This window comes from Ursus arctos, unplaced genomic scaffold, assembly GCF_023065955.2.
Source record: "Ursus arctos isolate Adak ecotype North America unplaced genomic scaffold, UrsArc2.0 scaffold_4, whole genome shotgun sequence".
In the NCBI taxonomy this organism is placed as follows: Eukaryota; Metazoa; Chordata; class Mammalia; order Carnivora; family Ursidae; genus Ursus; species Ursus arctos.
In genome coordinates, this window is record NW_026623056.1 from 68,934,374 (window position 1) to 68,961,074 (window position 26,701).

At 35.4% G+C, this 26,701-nt stretch overlaps 1 long non-coding RNA gene across 1 annotated transcript in view; it reads left to right on the plus strand.

Moving 5' to 3' along the window:
- The window catches only part of LOC123000463 (uncharacterized), a 31,660-nt gene extending 6,305 nt beyond the window's left edge, over positions 1-25,355 (plus strand). Inside the window, exons 2-3 of the long non-coding RNA XR_007188743.2 lie at positions 14,502-14,786; positions 25,034-25,355. This is a non-coding gene — a long non-coding RNA (uncharacterized LOC123000463). The remainder of the gene's footprint in view (positions 1-14,501; positions 14,787-25,033) is intronic.
- The last annotated feature ends 1,346 nt before the right edge of the window (positions 25,356-26,701 follow it).

The following is a 26,701-nucleotide window of genomic DNA, read 5'->3' on the forward strand; positions in this document are numbered from 1 at the left end:
AAACTTCAAGGTGATATATTCAGGAACTTCGCTTTTTGATAGTCTTCCTTAATGTGGAGATGCTTCCTGGAGAGAGACCTGAAAGGAAAGTTAATCTAGCTGATAAAAAGTCGATGTTCTGGGTGTGCAGAGAGTAAAGCACGGGCTTTTCTCTTTGGAAAAGAAGTCTTTTAGACAGAGACAAGCTTATGAAAGTGGAACACTTTCTGCTCTTGGCACATCCCAGTGAAGGAGAAAGATGAAGGTTCTCCTCTCCCAACGAAGAGGAAAGTTCAGGGGTACTATTTCTCATCACTTCAAACAAGGCAGCCTGAACAGCTGTTGCTAGAAGTGGGCATGTTGCCTAAACCATGGGTCCTTTTACATGTGCAAAGAGCAAGAACCAGATTTTCAGCAGCAAGTGCCAGCAGGTGAAACACCACTATAATTATATCTGCTCTGTATCTAATGCTACCACCTTCATCTAGTCTAGGCCAGAGTCTGAAGACCTGAAAAAGGAGGGTTTGGTTACATACTGGTGGCTGCTGATTTAGATACTTGGATGGGTGTTTAATCACCAGCTTCTGACTAAAATAAGCAACTAAAAAACACCAAAACTAAATCCTTGAAGAGTCTAAATCCATATCTGTTGTAAGACAATCTTTGGCCAAATTCTACTTTGTGGAGTCAGGTGAAAATCATACATTTTCCCTAACATTGGTGGAGGCATCAACGCAAGAGCCAAAGACACAACATTCTCCTGACCAAAATCTGTCTTACAGTAATTCATGGAAGGGACCAGTTCATCTCTCTCTCTCTCTTTTAATTCTAAGAAGGATTTTTTAAAGTTTCCAGCTTTTTTTCTTACTTCTGCATCACCATGGCATATTTATCTTCAAAATTTTGAATCATCTGAATAGAAAAAAATGATTTTATTCTAAGAGCTATTTAGAATAAGATATTGATTATCAGGAGACTAAGGGAGAAGACAGACATCAAGTACATATTTTGTGCTGCATACCAAGGAAGATATTTTAACATGTTACTTCATTTCATTGTTACAACAACATTCCAAACCAGGTTTGATTCTCTCTGTTCTGTAAGTGAATACATTTTATCTCAGAGCAGAGAAGCCAAGACTCAAATCCATGCTTCCTCTCCATGCCTATACTTTCCCCATTATATTACTTTACTATTTATTGTATTTAATTTCCACCTCAGAAATACTCATCGCTATTTTAGGGAGAAATAAATGTGGGAAAGGACTATAATATCTATAACCCCATGAGAAAAGGGATGCTACAAATTTTAACTCTTCTTAAATACTAACTGTGAGGAACTGTCTACATGATCTTAACCACCTGGAAGAATGTAGGGAAATAATGGGTAAGCCACATTTGGCATCATCTACCTTACTAATGCATTTGCTTAGTGTCATTTATTTTTTTTTTAATATTTTATTTGGTTATGTTTAGTATAAAAAATACAGTGAAGAAAGAAGTCCTCATTCTTCCCCAACTCTTTTATCAAGGAATGGCCACTCAACATGTTGGTGGGTATCCTCCCAGATATTTTTAAACTTATGCTTATGAATACAGTATGCACATGAACAAGTGGAATTCTGCTTACAAGTTCTGAGGTCTGCTTTTGATTTCTAACACTTAAGGGTATTTTGTTGATGTTTTTTCTATTGTAGATAACTACCTCATCTTTTAACGTTTGAATGTTATTTGGTTGTGATTTGTCATTTAGACGGTTCAAGATGGTATAATCTTGTAACGCTTTTGAAGCAGTCATCAATGTGCTCAAAATCTTGTTCTATTTCACAGAAAATGTTAAGATTAATAAGAATAAAGAAGTGTATATAATTTATTTTATGTTTCATGTCCATATTCACTTATGAATTGCAGCATTTCTAAACATGATGTTACACTTTATTTGCTGCAAGTTTTTACTGGCTAGTATTAAGATTACAAAAGTAAGGATTGTATTTTATTAAATGTAACAAATTATGACTTCAAAAAATTAAAAGATTTTTTGTTGTTCTCATCCTGTAAGAAGCTACTCATGATTCAGCTACTGAACACCTTTCAGGGATACGAACTAGGGGTGTGGTAAAAGGAGTCATCTTCTTGTAAGCTCAAAAGAGGCTCTTGGTTCTCAGCAGAATGTCAAAGCAGGATAGTGCTTGGGGTTGAACAAGGACATTCAGCCTAAAAGGCAACAGGGCCTAGAAGGGAAACCAGAATCTTCACCAACCCATGTCAAGACAGAGTTCAACCTGACATTATGTCTTAAGTATAAGAAAAGAATATAGGGCAGTGGCAGGGGAGATCTCTGGGATAGCCTTCATCTTCTTTACCTGTCGTGTCGTACTGCTTGAAATCTGCCTTGTCGACTCCTTATGTGGCGAACAACTGTCACGTGGGATTTTCCTTCACTTACCCTCTGAGATTTCCTTGACCTCTCTTCCATGTTGAGTTCCCCAACTCATATTATCTCATATTATCCTTTTTGTTTTGTTTTCCTTTCATTTTGGTGAAACTTGTCTTCCACTATTTTAAAAAGATTTCTATTCGGGTGGAACACATGTATAGTAGATTGCTGAATCTAAAGTGTACATCTATTTTTTTTTCCATTTGAGAGTAGTTATTTATTAACTGACCAGATTACAAAAAATAATGAGGGTAGAGACCTTAGTTCATCCTTCTAATGAGCCTATTGATCTGGTCTTCCCCGTTGCCAGGATCTCCACCTTCTACAAAATGGGTGGTCTTTTCCTTCATTCCCCCTCATGGAGAAGATAATTTGAAGGGCCATAAAAAGTACACATCTTCTTTTTTTAAATTTTTTATTATGTTATGTTAGTCACCATACAGCACATCATTAGTTTTTGATGTAGTGTTCCATGATTCATTGTTTGTGTATAACACCCAGTGCTCCATGCAATACGTGCCCTCCTTAATACCCATCACTGGCCTATCTCAAAAAGTATACATCTTGATAAGTTTTCACACTTGTACACATCTGTGTAACTACCATCCAAATTCAGATATAAAACATTTACTGAGCCCAAAAAGTCTCCTTGTGTCCCTTTTTAGTTAATATCCTTCTCCACCAAAAGTAAACATCATTCTGATCTCTATCACGATTGCCGAATTGTACTTGTTATTGAACTTCATATGACTGAACCACACTATATATATATATATATATATATATATATATATATATATATTGTGACTGACTCCTTTGGCTCAACATTTTATCTGCATTGTTGAACATGGACAAAGTTCATTTGTTTTTATTGCTGTGTAGTAGAATTATTTTGTCCATTATTCTGCCAATTAACATTTGGGTTATTTCCCAAATATTTTTGTACTTGTCTTCTGGTAGACATACATATCTTTTTCATTTGAGTATACACCTTGAGATAGAATTATTGGAGCATTAGATAAATATATATTTATATTTAGTAGATCTTTGGCAGTTTTTCAAAGTGGGTGTACCTATTTATACCTCAGCCAGCAAAGTACCATAGTCTTCATTGGTTCACATTCTTGAAAACACTTGAATTTGTCAGCCATTGTGGTGAATTTGTAGTAGTATCTCATCGTGGTTTTAATTTTTATATCCTTAATAGGAAATGATGCTGAGCAATATTCATATGTTTATTGGTCATGTAGATACCCTCTTCTATAAATTGCTTATTCCATTCTATTTTCCATTTTTAATCAGGCTGCTTTTATTTTTCCTTATTTACTTATAGAGTTCTTTATATATTTCAAATATGACCTCTATGTATATATTGCACATATGTTTTCCAAGTCATAGACATAATGCTATTTCTAATATTCTCTTTATACAGTTTTAATGACTTTAGTGTCTGTATCTATATTCCCTTTATTAATGCTGATAGGGGTATTATGATTTTTTTTTCATGGTCAGTATTGTGAGGGCTTGATAAAATTGGCAAATTTTAAAATATTCTTGAAGACTTGTTTCTTAACTGAGTTTCCCAATTTCATGACTGCTTTTTGTTTCATTGATTAATTATTTATATTTCTACTTTCATTTGAGATTATTTTTATTTTCTAACTTCTTTTAATGAAAGCTCAAATCCTTCTGAAAAAGTATATTAAAATTACCATCTCTAATTTTGCATTCATCGATTTCTTCTTTCAATTCTTTGCATTTAATAAATATTATGAAACTAAGATACTAGATTGATATAAATTTACTACCATGATATCTTCCTATTGAATTAACCTATTTATTCTTGTGAAATGTCTTATTTGTCTCCTTTGAGTTTTACTTTGTTTCATTATAGTCTCACTGTTTTTTTTTTTTTTTTTTTTTTTTTTACTGTACTGTTTTGGGGTGCCTTTCTCCATCCTTTTACTTTCAATTTGTATCCATGCTTACATTTAAAGTTTGTGACTCACAAACAGCATATACCATGTTGAATCTTGAATATTAGTAAATATACATTAATGATATAATTGGTTTTAAATTAATCTTGCAGTTGTCTTCTAGTTCTATTTGTTTATCATTTCTTCTTTTGCCTTTCTCTGGATTAATCAGGATTTTTAATTTTATTTATCTTTTGATTAACCTTTTAAGTTATACATTCTTACATTAATGTTTTTGAGGTTTTCCCACATATTACAATATCATCACTGAATTATTACAGTCTACATGAGTTTAGTACTTTTACCACTTTCCACATTGAAACAAGAATCTCATCATAGTTTAATTCTATTTATGCCCTCTAACCTATATATTGGCATATATTTTACTTTACAAATGTTTCAAATTCCACAAGCCATTATTATTGTTGTTGTATTTAACAGTCACTAATCTTTTATAATTACTCACATATTACTCTCACTGGTACTTTCATCAGTGATTATTTTCCTTTATCTGAAGGGGGCTCATTAGTATTTCTACTAATACACATATGCTAGTGTCAAAGTCTTTGGTATGTTTAGTTTGTTAATTTGCTTTCATTTTTTTGAGGGATGTATTCGCCACATGTAGAATTTTAGTTTGGCAGTCATTCCCCTCTTTCTTTCAGCACTTTGAATGTGTGTTCCATTGTCTTCTGGTCTTCATTATTTCAATTGAAAAGTCAGCTGTAATTCTTATTGGTGCTGCACTGAAAGTGTTTTCTTGGTTTTCATGGTTAGACTATGATGTACCTGTGTGTATTTTTTTATGCTTACTTTTGTATGGTTTTTTGAATTTATGAGTTGGTTTCTTCCATCAGTTTAGAAAATACTTGGCCAGAATGTTTTCACATAATGCTTCTGCCCCATTCTCATTCTTCCTACTTTCTGGAACCCTATAACACTTATCTTAGACATTTACGGTGTCTCCTGTGTCTTTTTCCTCTTTATCCTTTCTTTCCTTCAGATCCGTCTTCCAGTTCACTGATCTTCTGGTCTATTGTTTCTAATATTTTATTAAATATAAATTTATTCTTTATTTTAGTTTTTTTGTTTTCTCAGTTCTGCTATTTCCATTGTAATCCCTTTTTAATGGATGCCTTGTCTTTGGTGACATTCTCCATATTTCCTCTAATTTCATGAAAGCATCAGTTATCATTATTTTAGAGCACCTGTCTGTTGATTCCATACCTGAATCAATTGTGGGTCTTTTCTGTTTTCTGTTTCTTTTTTTTATTATTTCTCCATAAATTTGTCCTGTATTTTTAAAAACATGCATTGTAAGTTTTTATTGGATACAAGAAATTTGGGGTGAAAAATAGAATGATGGATCAACATGGTCTACTACAAGTTTAGCTTTAGGGTTTATTAGCGTTGTTATATTTTATTTCTACCCTTAATACTAGAAAAAGCCCTCAGTTCTAGGTCATGGCTTGTAACCTCAGGATGAGATCAAACTCCCTGGGGAATGAGCCATCAGAGGGCTGAATAGAAAGCTCAGCAAATTCTACATCTTAGTGAGATTTGAACTCCTATCTCCGTCTTACCATCATCACTCATTAACTGAAGTAGCTGTTTAGATTTTCAGTTTCCCAACTGCTGTTTTTTGCTAGATTTCTTGAATTCTCACCTTGCACATGCTCCTACTCAGCCCAGATGTCAGTCAATGACTGGAAAGGCGATCACACATGGATTTTGAAACTCTTTAATCTATTTTTTTTCCCTCTCTGTGCTCATGCCTCTCAAGTTTCAGTGCTCTATCAGCTCTAACCTTGAATTATATCTTGTTAGCCAGTAAGACTATTGTTTTCTGCTTGGGCTCAAATCTCCTGCAGCACACATTGAGAAAGACACATAAAAAAGAAGCTGGGGTGAACAAGGACACCTCTTAGTATATGCTTCCCTTTTCTCAAGGATTATAGCATCATACACACACGCACACAATTCGTGTGTATGTTGGTTGTACTCCAGTGCTCTCAAGGGGTAATTTTTATATTCTGTTCAAATTTATAATTGTTTTTAGGAGGAGCATTTAACGTCAGCCACTCCATCCATTGCCAGAGCTAGAAGTTCCTGTCCCAAGCGATTGGAAATTATGTACTAATATGCCATGGTGTGAATCTATATTCATTTATTTTGCCGGGCAGTTAGGGAACTCTTTCTGGGAACTTGTGTTCTCTAGTTCCAGAATATTTCCTTGATTATATCATTAATGATTTTCTTTCTTCATTATCTTTACTTCTCTTTCCATAAACTTCTCTATTGTTTAAATTTTGCACTTTCTAAGACTCTTTTTTAACTTTTCATAGTTTCTCTTCTGTTGTAGATTTGTCTTTTTTCTGTACTTTGTGAAAGACTCTTCTCAAGTTTAACTTCTAATTTCTTATTAGTTTTCCATTTTTATTATCATGAATTTAAGTGAAGTGTTGGTAACTTTTTTTGGTTATTTAGATTCTTTTTGTAACATCTTCTACTCTCTCATGGAGAAAGTTTTTCATATTTCTGAAATATTTTGTAGCCTTAATGAGAATCTTTTAAAAAGCTTTAAGTGACGTAGTCTTATTGCCTCCATTTTGCCTCTTTTCTTGTTCCTTTTTTTTTTCTCTAATTTCCATGTTATATTGTCAGTGTCCTCTATATCTCATTTTAACTTAAGATTAAGAGATAAGGACTACAAAGTTGCTAGAGGCTCTGAGTGCACGAATGAGGCTTATGAATAAGTTTCACTATATGTAATATGGCTGGTATAATTGTTGTATATATTACTTATATTAAGATTTTTGCTATAGCATACTACTCTTAATAGACGCAGTAGATCCAAAGTGTTCAATGATTGAAATACACATAAAAAATTATTTTTTGTAGATAATCATGTTGGAGAGCATCCCTTCTACACACCGTCATTTAGTGCTCTGGACCAACAGAGGCTTTGTCCTCTTTAATATGTGATGTTCATGATCACCCTGGAGGTCATCTACATTTCAAACAGCTTAAAAGGGAAAATAACATAAAGAAAAACTCTATGACAAGGTTTTATGGACCTGCCAGGCCAAGAGGAGGTACACATTGATTCCACTCATATCCCATCACCATCATTTTGCATATACATTTAGAGGGTGATGGGAATTACAGTTTCTTGCATGGCATCCACCTCATAGGGACAAATCTATACTATGGAAGCAGATGATAATTTTTGTTGTATAGCTAGCCATCACTTCTACATTCTATGTTTATTTTACTTTAGTTTTTCTTGCTTAGTCAGTTTGCTGAGAAAAGAAGATGCAGAAGCTAGGATTTTGAGAGCCAACCTAGTTAGGGAAGAAAGTAGTGTGGGAAGAGTCTCAATATCTAGAATGCATGTATTAATTTAAAGATTCTGTTTAGAGTATGAGAACTCTACCATCAACTGTGTCAACTCTGTTTTAGATAATAAAGCTTTAGATAATAAACCTCAGTCTTCTGCTGTAGTGAGGGAGGTTGGGAGTGGGGGGTAATTTGCCTATAAACATGGAGTAGTGGATGAGATGTAGGGATTTAAATTCTTTGTCAATATATTCTAATAATTTTCTTAATACTACCCTTCTCTATTGCCATGTCCCAAATATCTGGTGCTTCTGATTCTTGAAACTTTCTTGATATGGTTTCTGGTTCTATCTATTGCTGGCTTAGGAACTAGTTTTCCTCAGTCTGGGAAGTCAGTCACCAGTTATCCATCTTTCCAGATGTTGTTCCACTTCTCAAAATCTTATTCTGTTTCTACCTTTCAAATTTTTGTTTTGTTTTCCTCCTTTGTTCTCTCTGCCACCCCCACAGAGAAAAAAGAATATGTTTTCTGTAGTGTTAGTAAGATGTTGAGATCAAATTTATCGTTTTAACCAGTAGTCCATGGTCATAATATTTTGAAATAATAAAAAAGTACATTTTTATCCCTTGAAATCATATTTGCCATATTCCTCTACAGCCCTTTTACCATTTGGACTCAGTGAAAGGAGGATTTATGGGTGCCACCTCATGAAGGAAGAGGATATGATGTAAAAGGAAATCTATCATGTGAGAACAAAAAATACCAATCTTTCTGACATGGGTGAGTGTAGGAGAAGAAAACAAATGGAAGAAGAAGCAAGTGTATATGTGTATGCTCTTGCTTTCCTTTCTCTGGGCTGAAGTCCCAAGGGGAGTTTTTATTCAATATACCACCAGATAAATTTGGTGATTCCATGGTGGGGGGTGGGGTAGCCTTCCCATGGCATAGGGATTGACTGGACATGAATTGAGAACATTGTAATCCCCTTTCAATGCTCAGAGTCATGTTAAGAATCATGTCAGAACAATATGGAGGAGGTTCATTATGACCACACAGTTTATAGAGGATCCAGACATTTCACATGCCCTGATAGGTACATGCACGGAGGTTGAGAGGGCTGATCTTCCAAAGAAGCCTGAAGGTAGATTTAAGAGGCGACATAGCATGAGGGTATTAAGACCAGGGTAACATGCTAAAATGTATGGATTTCAGCTTTGAGAGCCAATGCAATGCTCCAACAGGCCCAGAATAATCAGCTATGTTACCTCAGCGAACCCTACGTAGGAGTCCAGAAATCAGACAAGGCACACATTCGAAGAAGAGATCATCAAGGACACAGTTCCCATTCCTCAGAATCATAAGATCTATAAGTCCATCTCTTCCCCATCATTTTGGAGGGGAAGCACAGTTAACGTAAAACCTTCATTTACTCAAAAGATAGCATTTATTGGTTTCCTATTGCTACTGGAACAAATGGACACAAATTTAGTGGCTTAAAACAACACAAATATGTTATCTTATAGTTCTTGAGATTGGAAACCCAAAATAGGTATCGCCAGGCTAAAATCAAATTATTGGCAGAGCTGTGTCGCTTTTTCTTTTCTTTTCCAGCCTCTAAAGGCTGCTTTTCTTCCCTATTCACCTTAAAAGTCAACAGTGTTGCCTCTCTCATATGATTCTTCTGTAGTCACATCTCTAACCCTTTCCTTATGCTTCCCTCTTCCACTTGTAAGGGCCCTTGTGATTACTTTGGGCCAAGGCAGATGATCTAGGATAATGTCCCTATTTGAAGATTGGCTGATTAGCAACCTTAATTCTATCAACAACTTTAATTCCCCTTTGCCATGTAAGGTAACATATTCATAGGTTCTGGGTATTAGTCTGTGGACATTTTTGGAGGGCCATTATTGTGTTTACCACAGGGGAAATAGCTCAAAAGAGACTATTGAAACTATAAAGGAATGTGATAAGTTGGCAAATTTAATTTCCCCTTCCTATCCCTAATCACCCAAATGGGATCGGCATATGAAGAAAATTAGATAACTTTTAAAGTAAAGAAGCCATGTTTCCTTTGCACATCAGTCCTGTAGAGTGAATAAATTTTTTACTTCACTGCATGTATATTATGAGATACAATTTGATAACTATCTTATTAATCACAGATTTAGTATAATTCTGGCCATCTATCATGGCTTGAGTAGAATGTTTCTCTCTTATTCATCCTGGATGTTAAAAACAATTTTTATTTAGATGAAAATCATTACGCAAAGACAGATAATTCTAGATTCTTGGTGACAACTTCTCAGATGAAAGGTTTTTGTTTTCCTTTTCAAGTTTTCTGTTATTCCTTCTATATAGAATAACAAATAATAGTAATTATAGAGCATCGTGTTAACAGTTGGTAAAACCTGTGGCTGTTTTTCTAATAGAATATTTCTCTTTAGGTGATTAATCTGCTTGAAGTTTTTCTGTTCCATTGGGTGTTTAGATGTCATGATTTATTATGGGTTTTTCCCCCCATCAAGTACACCTTTAATAAACAATCTTAATTTAAAACAACAAGTTTTAAAAACTGAGGTATTAAGTGTTTTATTCCGCAATGGATGCACTGCTAACCTTTTTTGGAGGTCAATATAACTGAGATCGATCACAGCTATGCTCAAAAAGTATCCTTTGGAAATAGATTCATGCACTGGGTAATCCGAAAGTGGCACCTTTGAAAATCGTATGATTCTCATATCTTATAAACATGATCATTGTTAAAGAGTTCAAGAATTGCTCTTTTGGAATCCCAAATACAGACACTGAAATTTTAAGCATTGAATTTGTGGGCACAAAAGCAGCCAGATATTTAGTTATTGTGATGATTAACTGCATCTTATTTTGTCATCTGGATGCTTGTCATTGTGTAGACAGAGACATAAACAGTGGTTTCTTGATGTTGATTATACTATGAATAATTTCCACACTTATTAAAGTGGCTTAAGGTTTTTTTTTTTTTAAAGAATGAGTCACATCAGGAGACTGACAAGTTGCTTTTTCATTTATTATTTTTGCATCTCTCTCCAAGTTGGCTCTACATATAGAACGCATTGTATTATTTTTAAAGTTAATGTGATTGGCTGCTATTTTACATTCTTACAGCCAACTTGTGCTGACTTGACTCTTTTGATGAGATCATCGTGATTATAAGTCTAAGGTTATGCTTTTGATCTTTATAAAGAAGTTTGCTTACTTCCATCCTGGGAACACAGATGGCACTCATATTCTCCATACACTGATTTTATAAATGCTTGTCTTTGATCTTATGGGAAGACACCATAAATTCCTTATCTTCAGTAAAACTCAACCAATTAAGAATGTCCTAACAGCAGATCAGAACTGTATTTTTTAATAAAGTATGGTAGCGTGATGAGTGGAAATACACTAACTAGTTACTAATTTTCTTTGGATGTCATGTCTAAAATTGAGTTAAAATTTCTAAGATATATTGAAGGACTAAGTTCTCTAGCAAAATGATTTCAAATAAAATTTTATTGAAAAACTATTTTGGTTTGAGTAGTATATTAAAATCTCACAATTGCATTTTGTATTTGGGGTGTGAGAAGAACAGTAAATCCTAGTACTAAGATACAGTGAAAAATACAATGTTGTTTTCCAATATATCTAATAATTCAAACTATGACAGAATGTTATAGTAGGAAGTGGGAAGCCTAACTTGCTAGGCTTAATGTATTATGGTACTTAAGAAAGCCTCTTTTATTTTTGGTATTCATTGTTTACAAATCCTTATTTGTTTAAAGAGGTCAGATATAGACCATCTACTAATCTTTTTATAAAATTATTATATTCATCAAAATACTTCATATTACAGTGAATTTCTAAGTACATTTTATGTGTTAGTGGAATCTAAATATATGTAAGTTTATTAATAGTATGAGAGTTTATCCTGTTTTTATTTTTACTTAGCAAAATGGACCATTAGAAATTAAGTGTTATCTTTTTGATTTTCTTGGGCTTTTTTGTAAATGCCAGATCAAAGAACTGAGATGATTAGGTAGAAAAGTTGTACATTCTTACAGAAAAAGAGAACAGCCATGGTTGTATATGTGTGTATTTATGTGTGTGTGTGTGTGTGTGTGTGTGTGTGTGTTTGAGAGAGAGAGAGAGAGAAAGAGAGAGAGAGATGGAGATGAGGTATACATATCTTAATTTGATTACCAGTAAATTTTTTTTTGTGATTTACTTGAAGATTTAGAAAAACTGGCTTTTGATAGAAAAACCATCAACAAGGTGAGGCAAATAACTTCTCAGGTTTTTCAGCAATCACCTAGAAAAGAAGTATCTTGCATTATATATCAAGTAATTAATCTACATCTTTGATTTCTGGTGTTTTGATTTCAATATATGTAGTAGTTCAGGAATAAAAATATAGTATTTTCTTATATCATTTGAGTTTTTTATAATTGAGTCTTGTGATCTCTTACTGGTCTAGTTTGGATTTTGCCTCACTCATCCTTCCTACTGAAACCTGATTTTTGGAAAGTATAGATAGAAGAACTGTGGTTTTTAAAAAATATGCTTATAAAAAATAAATTTGAATGTATTTTGTGATACAAATCTTACAAATATTAATAAAAAGAACTATAAAATATAAATTGATAAAAATAACATTAGGATCCTTTCTCTCTAGCATGGGTGAACTACGTGTTATATGCATGTATCTATATGGATATACTGTTTCTCCTCATGTGCCTGGTACGATGATGAATTCCATTCCTGATTAGAGAATCATGAGCTAAACACCAAAATATACCCGTAAACATCGGTAAACATTGGTGAAATTCCACCTTAGGAAATAATCAGTGCTTAAAGCTTAGCATTCTGATTTGGAATAAGAAACATATAAATCATAGAGTAATAAGAAAATTCAGAGCTGCTGAGCACATTCCATTTTGTTGATATTCTAAGTAGCCATAAAAGAAAATACAATTTTATTTACCTGCAAAGACCCGAGCCAGAAATCTCCATTTCAAAATGCTTATTTCTTTACAGTGTGGCTGAATGGCTGTGAACAATGCAAATCGCTTTTACTTTCTAAGTTTATTATACTTACACATATTTTGGTAAGTTGTCTACCCAGATCCTTTATTACACAATGAGGTAACCCCCCAATGAAACCCCAAGCATCTCCTGTTCCTGGTCATCATACACTGCCATTCTTCCCCTAGAAATTAATACACTCTGTCTGCTGGCTTCTGTCTTTTCATCTCCTGCTGCAGAACCAGCGGTCATAACAGCTATTCTGTTCATGAATATGTAAATGCAACATGCATAAAATAAAAAAAAAATTAGCGGGCGGTTCCCATTGCAGACTGTTCCCAACTCTGTTTAACTAACACACAGAAAGCAGATTCAATTTTTCACCCATTTTGAGTCAGTGTTGCAAGGAATGCTATAATTATGCAACATGGAAATACCTAAATGAGACATATGTAGGTGCTCATGCTCGTTGGACTCCTAATAAATCGGCATCTATGCACGGCTATGGCGATGCATGCAGATTCACTTATGACTTCATTCCGATGCCTAGTGATAAGGGGAAAATGCCTTAGGTCCTCGGTAACCTTTTATTTGCTGACTAGGTCCCACTTCCATACCTCACCCCAATATATGACTGAAACAATGTGTAAATTATGCATGTACACATACATGTATATATGCACACAGACACACACACACACACACACATATGCACACACACTTTTTTTCTTTTGAAGGGGAGAAATGATGACTATATCCGCTGAAGTATTCTGGATGAAACATTAAGCTCGGGGAAGGAAATAATTGGGGGATTTTATTATTGAAATAAGCAAGCATGTTCATGCATATTTTTACGGCGTGCATGCCTATGCGCCACCCTGTGCAAACAGTGCCATTGCAGCTCGTGTGCGGTAATTAGGTGGATGTAATTACGGTGAAGTAAAGGCAGCCTCACTGATAATTTCACAGTGAATATTAAAGACATATGTGCCTTCCAGTGTACAATAAATGAACCTGAACTGCTGTCAGGGGCTAGGAGGACAGTGTGGCCAATGCACCTATTGTGTCCCTGCTGCAGAAAGGAGCCTGCCGATTGGCCACTGTCTGCAGCACATAGCACTGGCTGGTTATAAAGGACTTGTCTAGGGGAGAGCCTGTAGGTACTCCATTGTCTGGTAAAGTTCATATGACTGCATTCTTTTTTTGCAAGGGGGGTGGAGGGAGAGCGGGGAAGGAGGGGGTGTCAGCTCAACTGTAAAAGCTGCACAGATTTGTTCTTTCTCTCTCTCTCTGCCTCTCCATAGATCGTTTCTGTTTCATGCCCTGTCTCATTTCGCATAGCTAAAAAATAATGCTAATTAAGATCCCTTGTCTTAACCTGAAAATAATGACTCGGATGTAATTAGAAATCTGGCGAGAGTTTAAAATTCTGGTAGGGGACCAAAACCATCAGTTACGGTGCTTAGGAGGGAAATGAAGAATTATTTTTCTGTAATCAAGGTAAACATGGGAGAGGGGGGTTCCCCCCTATCTTTTTTAACCAATTTTAACCAATGGTGTTCTACTGCCGATGAGAGGATACTGTATTTCAAAAACTATTTTAGCCATCAAATTGAAAGGACACAAATCAGTAGCAATAGAAGCCTTCTTAATCCTCCTTAGGATGCAATTCAGATGAAAGAACTGCTTTTTTTTTTTTATTTTCTTTTTGTATGTGTGTGTTATAGATGGATCTGAGAACGCTGTCTGGGCTTGGTGCCAAGCGCTGGTATTTCATAGCAGCGACCGCCTCACAGACGAGCTGTGGGAAGCAGGAGGGAGACTCTCTCTTAGGGTGCCACTACTATGGAGACACAGCTGGGCTGAACAAGATTTGCTTCAAACGACAACAAGAGAGACAGAAAGTATCTGGTTCAACCGCTGCCCAAACAGGCAGGCACCAGAAGAGCTAGCAGCCAATCCGGCCATGCTCGAAGCCAGCTCTGCGGCTCAGCCAATCAGTGACATCACTGGTGAGAAACTCATTTACATCATGCAGTAATGAACTTTGTTTAACATAGCCTCCCCCCTTTCCTGTTACCCCCCCCCCATATTAGGGCCTTCTATTAATTATTCTGGTGGCATCATTTAAATCTCTATGCAAAAATGTGGCTACATTCTCTCTGATAGCTTTTACCTTCCCCTCCCGCCCCACCCATTGGTGTCTGCTGTCACTGAAAGTGATTCTGGGTACAATTCTGTTTTGTTTTGACCTTGCAAAATTACCGTCTCTTTCTTAAAAAAAAAAAAAGTCTTGGAAAAAATTAAACCTTTGTTTATTTTATCTGACTGCACTCCCCCCTTATGAATAGCATGCTTTTTGCAAGTTGAGATTCAGAATTGTACAAGGTAATAGAGAATAAGGGAGTGCGTTGCCATTGCTGTGGAACTTGCAGTGTTTCCAAGCAATCTGCATCTTAGAGCTTCCTTTAATGTGTTCAGATTTTATGCTGCAGTGGCCATTTTACATATAGTGTTGTATCCCAAAAGCACGTATGTGCATCTGTCACATGGAGGAAAGTTCACTCTTGTTATATTTCATTCTTCACTGCGCTCAGCCAACATGTCATTTTATTAATGAATAGAACTGAGGTCATTTCTGGACAAATCTCTCTCTTCCCATCCCAGCACAATGCACCTGATTTGCATCCATTTACTAGAAAAACTGAATACAAGAACCAGCTTGAAAAGAAGTTAAGGGACCAGCTTACATATTATTTTAGAATATGTCGCAGCATTTGTGTTTTAGACTGCATAATATTTAACATCTGCCTTAGTGTTTCTATAAAAACGCCTGATCTCTGTTCCCAGTGTAATACCTTTAGCTAATTTATTGGTTTGTTATATAACTAAAATAGACCAAATGAAATAATATTCACGAATGAGTTCGATTGTCAGCAGAAAACCTCTGGAACCATAATTTTGTCTCGTACTATCCGTTTGTATTTGGTTTGTCAGAGATAAACTTATTTGTCGTATAGATAACTTAAACAGGCTGGAACGTGTGGCATGTGAAGATTTTCAGGTTGCTTTAGAGAATCCCAAAGAGCGGAAACTGGGTCACACTTAAATGCGATTTGTCTTAAGCCATATCTTTATTGCATATTGGCATTAAAGGGATACAGTTTTCTGGCAGAGAAGGTAAAGTTTCATTGTCTTTTTTTTTTAAAGAGTATTTTGAATATAATTATTCAAAGACATGGAATTTTTAAAGCATCGACAAGGGTTTCATAACAGTGCATGATTCGTTTAAGAAGCTTAAAGAGTACAATGATAGGCATAGACACTTTTTGAAGCATATGAAGGATTTAGGCGCTAAACCACAGCCCTTTTAATTCATGAGGCATTCCATCATCCCATCATCAGTATTCAGGGAGCGACTGTCCTGCATCAGTCATGAGCTCCCCTGCTGCAGATCCTGTAATTTGAATCATGTGTAATAATATATTATCCTACTGGGGGCCTTCTTTCAGTAGGAGAATGGTTTATACATTCTGCTATAAGAGAACTTTTGGCTCCTAGCCGACTCACAGCCATTACTCACATGGGCAATCATGATCGGCTTCCTTAAGGAATAACATCTGCACGACCTCCTGAGCCAAAAATCTGCAACCTCCCCCACGTTCTGAATTACGATTTCTTGGAACTGGGAACACTTGACAAAACTGAAGTAGAAAAATGGAAGGTTTAGAGGAATGGATCACAGTCTTATTGAGCATGACATGTGGCAAAAGCGCAAGCTCCCATTCCTTTGAAATGATGGAGAAGGGTGGGGAAGGGGGGCCCCAAATGGACCTCGATGTGTTTGAGTTTTAGACACAAGCTGAAAGGTAATGTGTTCTAGGAAGACATGGCTGCCTCTGTGCGTTTCTCTGGATATCCTCGCAAGGTCCTGCAAAGGGTGTGGCAACAGGAGGGATAAATGGAGGGCGTGGATGGCTGTGAAAACAGGGAAACCTTGTCTCACCTTGGGAAGGAAGCGATGAGGAACCATTTGACCCAGGAGTTAAAGGCTCAGGGAATGGCTTTGATTCTCTCTTGTTCTGACTTGAATCAGATCACGTAATTTCTCTGTTTTTCCTTATCTGTAAAAATTAAATAAACTGCCAGCACAGAGATATTCTCTGCGAGTGGAAAACTCCCCCTTTCTTTTTTAAACATCTGAAATCCTTCTTTGCTTCAAGGACCAGATTCAGTATTCCCTCTTTTGTGAAGTCTTTTCAGATCATCATGGCCAGAATCTCTCACTTCTCCATCATTCTCTTTGTGTCTCCATTATTGTCTGTGAGGCAGTCAGCGCTGCTGTGGGGCCACATGTGTGCATATCTTTGCCACTAGACTGAAAGCCCCTTGGGGACAGAGACCGTGTCGAATTCACCCTCCACCCTCTGCTCTAAGAATAATGAATTATGCTCCAAAGTTTTAAATCAATGATCTAATTAATGAGTTAAATGTTCATTGTAAATTGTGAAGGGAGTATTTACAAATTCCAAGGGTTACTATTGTTGTCAACTATTAGGACCAGGTACCGGCTGATGTCAGTTTCGCCTTATCAATGTTAAGCCTTTCATTGCATGGGTCCTACATTATAAAGCCCAGAATAAATGGTTGCTGCATTATTTTTCTTAAATAACCGGTTATAGGGAATTGTAAATTCCCAATTTATCAGATATGGAATTAAGCCAACGTGGTTTGGTGTTTTAAGACTAAAACGTAAGTGAAATGGATGTAAATTAATCGCCAAAGCAGCCGTGATAAGCAAATTATAGTATCAAGCTCTACTGTTAATGATATGGAAGAATTAATTACTTGGAAGAGGTAAGCAATTAATGTTGGGTGTTGAAATGCTTTATAAAGCATAATAAATCAGAAAATATGGAATCCTGAGTCTTATTCTTAGTGTTATAATTATGTATTTTTAATCTGTAAACTAGTACAACAATCTTTTAAGAGTGTATTTCCAGATGCACCTGGTGTAATCTGGTAATGCCAAAAAAATCTTGTTTCAGTTTTAAGCTGCTCATTTACATTTATACTTTTGGCTACTGTACTATGTTAAGTAGAGATTAATTTTTTTGCAAACAATGATATTCTTATCAATATGTTTGCAAATTGTGCTTAGAATTTTAAGATCCCATTTCAAACTCTTTGCCCAGTACACGTTATGAGAAGGGAATGAAGTAACCAGAAAATATATACATTTTTACTTTTTATATATGTTAAAAACAGAAATTTTAGCACAGGAAATTGGCTAGTCTGAAGTCCATGTTTTATACAAGTCTTAGAGAGGAAAAGTATCTTGCCCAAGATTATGTTCTGTCAAGTTCCTCAGAACAGCTGAGACTGGTATCCAGAATTCAGAAAGACTGGTTCAATATTCTTTCTACTCCACCAAATAATCCGTACTTTGAAAATCAGCTACACAGGATTATATAATTTTATAAATTACATTCACTGTAATTCACTGTGAGTGTATAGTATTCTTATTTTCTGGTTGAAAACAAGGAGACTGAAACTTATTGAGGTGTATTTTTTTCTACTACCCTACAAGAATGTAATCAACTACTAATAAATCACCATTTAAGTTAGTATTTTTTAAAATCTGATTTTGATTGCAAAAAATGGAAACCTCCTATTTGGGTTCACTTTGCAGTGGCTTTGAATTCAGTTAACATGAATATTATATCTTACATTATAGGACTGGTTAAATAAGATTTGGGTAGGGCCAGTTGTACCTTGGGTTGTTTTGTTTTGTTTTGTTTTGTTTTTTAACCAATGAATTGAGCAATTATTACTGACCCCCTTTTTTTTTTTTCCTTTTGTCCTGCTGAAATCTTCAGGTGTCTCAATGAGGGTATTTCCTTTCACCCCAGTATTTAAAAATAGAATTCTGAATCTCATAAATATATGAGATGAATTGTGCCCTCTTAGGGAACAAATGTTTCTCAAAGACAGGAAAAATAGTAGGAGGCTGTTGAGCTTCTTCTGTTCAGACAATGATATTTAAGAGCTCAGAGTGATTGAGTAAATACGGATCATCTTAGTTAAAGAAAAATGTTACTTTGCATCATGGTTTGAGACATGGTAACTGAAAGCCATTTGCATCTGAATATTATTGTCTTTTCTAAACATATTAAAGTAGTGATAAGTGAGAAAAAACTAATGGGACAGTCCCCTTTATGTTGACAGTTTTTATAGGACGATCATATGATTCTTATTCCAAAATGAACTCTTGAATTAGAAAAGCGGGAGTAAATACTGGGACCTATGCTTGTACAATAAAGGTACGGGATCTGTGATGATCACTTATTTGTAAGATGGCAAAGAAACAGATGAAACTGACCTACACAGTTTTCATACTCAAGCAATTCTTCCTACTTAAACCTTCAAACAGCTCAATGTCAAGAGTAATTATCAAGTATATTTAGGGGCTTAATGAGTATTTTCATGACACTGATGATCACGTGTCTTACTGTTACTGAACAGGGACACTGCTCTGGTTGCTGGCATAAGAGGAGGAACAAAACAATACAGATTAACAGCTAATATCCACTTGGGATGGGTTATATGCCTTAGGCTATGCTATGCAGTATGCAGGCATTACTTCATTAATTCTCAAATCAGTCTTTGGTTGTTATCTTTAATTTACAGATGAGAAGACAGAGTTTCAGAAAAGTAGAGCAACTTGTCAAAGTCCCATGACTAAAAAGCAGCCAAACTGGGATTCAGAGCAAAGATTCTCACTTGAGAACCCATATTCTTAAGCATTGTACCCAAGTCGAGTAATCACTACATGTGATTTTGCTGCTTGGTTGTGGGAACAGAATGATTTTTCTTATGCTATATCCATAAAGAGTTTCTCTGTTTCATTTTGTTAGATGTGCACATATATTTTTCCCTTGGTATTTTATAAATCTGTTTCAAAGTTATTGACCTAGATATAATATCTAGATTAATATTTTCCTTATGTTTTTGTATTTATGCAACAATTCAGATCACTTAAGGTAATGCACACAAAAGCAATTTCAGAATAGTTAAGTACCATCTAAATGGAAGGTCATGATTTTATGAAAATGCCTTCGTAAGTCTGAATTACTAAAAATGATTATTAGGCTAAATGTTTCCATTTCCTCTTTCCTCTAGATACATTACTTATTAAATATGTCACCTATTTTATGAGAAAATTAATACTTATTGATTTGGCAATTGCAGAATGTCACTTAGTGTCACTAGATCCTGACGATCCAGACATTTGAGGCATCTCCGCTTCCTCAGCCCTGATTACACATTTTGTGTCCAACCCACTGCAATCCACGGGGTGCTAAAAGAGAAGAATCTTGCAGCCAGTATTTACTAAAAATCCCATGCCTGATGTTAGATTTTCTAGTTTTTACCTAGTGGTCAGGCCTAAGGGATAGAGTCAACAAGTTGTGGAGTTTGACAGAATCGGTTTAATTTAGTGAAGGCAAAGGAGAAAACAGTGTGGTTAGTTTCTTCCCTTTCCGGATGAATCCTTGTCCAGTCTCTTCCTTAATTTTCTGACTATTTCTTTCTCAAACACATGTTGGAAACTTCAGGCAATAGACCTAGCCTCTTGAACTTCAGCATTATTTTTGGTATTTATTTTGGAAATGCTACATACCAATATATATTAGTGTATAATTAAAGTGTTTATTCTTGTCGCATAATTTATGGACTCATCTCCTCAAAAATCCTAGAAAAGCAATAGGTGGGAGCCCTGTGATTCTCATTTGAGTTTACTTTATCTGTGGTTCTTCTATGATCTTGACACATGAAACTCAAGAGAATGCTCTCATCGGAAGGTCTAGCGAATGCAGGCTGAAGCAACGCTATCTGCTCTAAAGACACAGGCCCATTAATACTGTCTACAGGCTCATTAGCCGTTTTCAGGGTCATGCTGTGATTTCACCTATGCCCTCCGTTATCCTCTTCTATGTTCAACAGCTGATAATTTTTTTTCCTCCTAAAACTCCTTTACTTCATGTTACTAACAATTTTCTATTTGTGGGCAAGAATGAAGGTCAATGCAGCGGATTTTCTCATTGCTTTCTGAACCTACAAAGATAGTGCCTCAGTAGTAATGTATTTAAGGTGTACTTATTTTCAAAATGTTTATTTTTACACAATGGAAACCAGAGCTAATAATAAGGAAAACTATGTCAGTTATTACTTAATGATCACTTAATTCTGTGGGGCCATACAGAAGGGGTTAGGAGCACAGGAATCTCTGGCCATATGCCTGGTCCTGAAACTAGACTCCATTACTTGCTACATACATAACCTTGGGCAAGTTAAATAATTTCTCTGTGTCTCAGTTTTCTCATCTTATAATAGTACCTACCTTATAAGATTTGAGGATTCTGTGCATTTTTGCAAGGGACGATAATATAAGGATGGGCAAATTCATGGTCTCTCTTCTTCAAAGTGCAAAATGCAGTTGGGGAGTGTGAGTGAGCGAGTGTGTGTGTGTTTAAATATTAAGACAGTGTAGTTCGATGTTTTAACAGATATGTTCATGCTTGTATAAATACTTTGTTTATTCACTCTACCTATTCCATCAGTTTTTTCTTTTATTTGACCAAGTTATCAAACTATGGTTTTAATATAATTATCAGATTTATCTCATCAAATATTGGCTTCATTTTAAAAGTTTTTTAAAAAACCATATCATCTTTTAATTATACTGGTATAATTTTATAATTACAGGCAATTAATAATATTTCGTTCCTTGATTCTCCTTTTCTCTCCCTCACTGGCTGGATGTGTCAGGGAAAAAAAAATTCCTAAGTCATATGTAAATATGCTTGAAACCACTTATTTTTATTTTTTCAGAGCTCTGTGGTAGAGCTAATATTTCAGATCATGATACCCTAGAATGATCAATGGATAGCTTCCTAATCAGTGGCATTCTGCCCATAAGCTTAACTCAGAGTCCAAATGTCTAATGCTCATCAATCAGATAATTGATACACATGGATTTTCCTATAGTAATCTCCATTATGCTCAGGAAGAAAAAAATTGATTCTAATCTAGTTAGAACCCTGTGTAAATTCTCTAAGCCTCACTTTTCTTATTATAAAATAGGGATAATTATAATGACTACCAAGGAAAGTAGGTTGTGCGGGTGAAGTAAGAAGACCTGTGGAGTAACATTTTCTTTCTTCTGTAGACTTTACGAGCCCTGTTTGAGTGTGTGTGTAAATGTCAATAAGATCAGTATGATTTCAATAAAATTCCGGCTCTCAGGAGACGACCTCTAGTATTATGTGTTCTAGATTAGCGAATAAGATTGCTTTTGTTTACATTGCAAATAAAAGCTCCCATCAATTTGGCTGAATTAAGGGGATTGTTAATGCAACTTATTAAATCAGATTGTTTTCTAATCTTAACCTGGGAATGATGACTGAGACTGAAGATTGGTGCATTTTAAAAAGAAGTACAAGAACCTCTCTCTCTCTCTTTTTCTCTCTGTCACTGTCTTTCTCTTTCTCTCTCTCTTAGTGGACTTTAACATATTTGAATAGAGAAGCGAATCAGAAAGGATTTCCGGTGATTGAGTTGGAGGCATGTTCAAAGGCATATAGATTTTTAGATGCAACAAATTGTCGGGAGTATCATTAGGGTGAAGAGATGATATTCTATATGCAGTATCATATTTGAACTCCTGTGTGCCAATTTTGTGATGTTTTATAATTCCATCTTATCATTAAGGTTTGTTACTACTTCCTTCAGGCTCTTTTTGTGTTTTTTTCCATGGTGTCAATAATGAGGATGGCAATTAGATGAACTGTGGCATGATACCTTGTAGGGGTAGTTATTGCTTAAACTGTGTGCATAAAAAAACAAAGAAATTACACATTCTGTTTTGGGTATCTTATAGCAATGCCGTCTTTTAATAATTCCTGGGCCCCCTTGTCCTTTTAAACAACAATGAGCTAACATTCTGTTGAATATCACCAAAAATAGTCTTGGGTATCAGTGTCATTGGGGACTAGGATCTACTTAGTTTTTCAGTTCTTAGAAGCTATTCATTTTGCAATGGAGTTAAACTTTGCCTTTACCTTAGCCCTGATGGTCTCAGATTCTTTCAAATTTCATTAAGTTTAGTTTTTTACCTTTGTTATTTAATAACTGTTTTTCTGGAATTGACTGAGGTTTTACCATTGTAGAAACATACCTTTTCACTAGGTACAGACTTTGCTTGGAGTCTATTAAAGAAACTATACACACTGTTTCCCCAGGGACACGTCTAGTTAATGCATGATAGCCCAGGGTAAATATTGAGGATGCCCCCTTTCATTTTCCATAGTGACCCTTTTTAGGTTAGACATTATGTGGCCCTCTATAATTTAAATTTAACTCCTAAATTTATTTTCAACAACAGATGTTCTAATCTGTTGTCTTCATAAGGTTATTTATACTTAGCAGACCATGCAAACCGAGTTTTGGTTTTGAAAGTATGGTTGCAATAGTGATAGGTCATTTTGTTAACATGTGTTAGACACTCAATGAGTAATTGCTGAATTAAACTCTCATTTGAGCATCGGATTTCATTAGTATGCTGGTCTCCACTGAAATCAGGATGGAGTCCTGAATGTTAATTCTTCTGACAAATATTGTTTAAGCACTATCTCTGTGCCAATTTGCTATAAGCAATGAAGGACATAGCAGTAAAGCAAATAGGCAAAATCCTATGCTTTCATGAAGTTTTGTTCTAGAAATCCTTTATATGGTAATAATATATATTCATTAAGTTACATTGATGAGGTTTTGCCCTCTTATACAAATTGCTTTGAGAAATAGAAAGCTTCATTTAAAACCCGGCGCATTCTTAATAAGATGGCTCCATGACCGAGGCTAACTTTAGACCATAAATTCCTACTGGGTACCTTCTTTTTTCTTTCACTCAATAGCTTACCTGACATCTTAGGCCCTCCTGGAGTTGATGTGCCACTTGCCCATGACTTTTATGTGACAATTTAATAAAGAAGAAACACAGAAAATCAAATTCCCGCTAGTCTTGGTATCTGCCATGTTCTAGTCAATATGTAAGGGCATATAGAAAACTTATTACTTCATTTGTCTTTGAAAACTTTTATTTTTCCTTATGGGGAGGGATGGGTTATTGTCATTTTCTACTAACATATATAATTCATCTTTTAAAATGTATCCCAGAGCTTCTGAAATGATTTCTCTCTTTAGAGAAAGCACCTTCTCTTGTTATTTAGTTCTTCATAAATCCCATGAATATTTTAAAATTTTATTGACTTATGGGCATAAAAGAAATAATCAGCAATTTATATACCAAATAAGCATCCTTATTCAAAATGGGAATAATCATATCGTAAAATCAGAACCATTTAGCATTTGAAGTAGAATAAAATGATCTAGTTTCATTCCCTTATTTTTCAAATGGGCACAGGAAGTATGGAAAAGAAATGGTATTTGACTTGCCTACGTTCACAGAATAGATTCAGAAAGAGAACCAAGATTTTATTTAATGTTTCTTTTTAAAAAGAATTCTGCTTATACAAGTGATTCTTTATCTGTTATAAATTTGAAAAATTCAAGAAGGATATGGAAGAAAATTAAAATGTCTAGTTAACTTTATATGTTACCATGGTTACATAAACTCTATTTAAAAATATATACATCTTTTGAATAATACTGAAGTTTCACCTTATTACCAATCGTATATCTTACTTTTAAATGCTAAAAGAAAACATAATATTACATGATATCATATGAGGAATGTACATTTGGATTAAAGATGGAGGGAGTAGCTTATAACATAGATACAGGAGAAAACCCTAGATTTTTGAATTACAAATTTACAAATTATAATGAGATGTAATAGGACAAATGTATAATATGAAAACCTGATGTCATTTGATAAAAATATCTGTTGGTGGCAAATTCAAGTGAGATCTATCACAGTGACAATGCTATTGCAGATCTGAATGCCCCATCTCCCTCCTGGCAAGTAACATCTCTTCCACATGCATTTTGGATTCTATTTTCTCTCAAATCCTTAAGGAACTTGCTTTACTGATGATCCTTCTTTTTTCCCGTATCATCTCACTTCAACCAGCTCTTTTCTCCCAGAGCTCAAAAATCCGCAACTTTTTACCTGTCATAAACAGACAAAACAACCACAACCACCTCCCATAAACCTGTCTGTTCTTTATCTCTCACTCAGCCATCCTTTTGCTGAATGCGAGGTCAGGAGAGCTGGAGAAACATGCCGACTAACTTGGAACTAGTAGTGGGACTTCTCTGCAACCCAGAGAGTTGGTAATTTTATGCCTTTTTATTTTTTTAAAGAATTTATTTATTTATTTATTTAGAGAGAGGGAGCGTACGTGTGTGCAAGTGGGAGGAGCAGAGGGAGAGGAAGAGAGAATCCCAAGCTGACTCTGCAGTGAGTGTGGAGCCTGTCGTGGGGCTCAATCTCACAACCCCAAGATCATGATCTGATCTGAAATCAGGAGTTGAGTGCTTAACCAACTGAGCCATGCAGGTGCCCCAGTTTTATGCTTTATAAAACATAAAATAATTTTAAAATGATAGTTTTATTAAATGATTTGTGGTGTCTCTTTCACCATTAAAATTAAGTGACTCTAAAGGAGAGGAGAGAAAATATCCCTCAAAAGTTACATTCTCATTATTATGTTAAGGGAGTTCTAGATTAATTCTAAATATGTATTTGACATGATATAATTACAGTTTACAGTTATGCTCTCATTTCCATTGATTTACTTTGGGATTCTATACCAACTCATGTTTCTAATGATACAAGGGAGATAGTAAAGTCAAATTATTTTAAATAAGGATCATGGAAATAATCTGTTTTTAAACGAAATAAGCTCTTGGTGCTGTTGAACAAAGACCACCAGACTTGAAGTCTACTGGACTTGAAGTTATCCAAGATTATTTGAATGAGAACAGGAATCAAAGATCTTAGTTCTGCTAGTTGTGCAACTAGCCATTTGTGTGACATTAGAAAATCAATGTTTGGGATGCCTGGATGGCTCAGTCACTTAAGCATCTGCCTTCAGCTCAGGTCATGATCGCAGGGTCCTGGGATCGAGCCCCATATCGGGCTCCCTGCTCAGTGGGGAGCCTGCTTCTCCCTCTGCCTGGTGCTCCCCTTGCTTGTTCTCTTTCTCTCTCTCTGACAAAATAAAAATAAAATAAAATAAAATAAAATAAAATAAAATAAAATAAAATAAAATAAAATAAAATAAAATAAAATAAAATATAAAATAAAATAAAAAGAAAACCAATGTTTGTTGGTATATCAGTTTATAGAATGATGGTCATGATGTCAGATAAGGTCTTTCAGCATTATTTTTTTCTTTTTCAAAGTGAAATCCTTTCTTCAAATGAAATCAAGTCAGTGGCTCAACATTTAGAATATGTAATATTGCAGCTGCCCTGGTTGGATTAAGGGTGGGACCTCAGAGCCTTAGTTTTTCCCGCCTCCTGAACTTCAGGTGGTGCCCTTGTCTTGACGACAGTCTCAGAGCTCCATGAGACTGAGGCCACTGGAGTAGATAATCACTTAGGTTCTGTACGATTTGAAATTAGACTTTTTTTTTTAAAGATTTTATTTATTTATTTGACAGAGAGACAGCCAGCCAGAGAGGGAACACAGGCAGGGGGAGTGGGAGAAGAAGAAGCAGGCTCCCAGCAGAGGAGCCTGATGTGGGACTCTATCCCAGAACCCCGGGATCACGCCCTGAGCCGAAGGTAGACGCTTAACCTCTGCGCCACCCAGGTGCCCCGGAAATTAGACTTATTTTTTGTTTTTGTTTTTGCTTTAGGTTTTCTCAGCAGCTGATTGATAAATAGAAATTAAATCTCC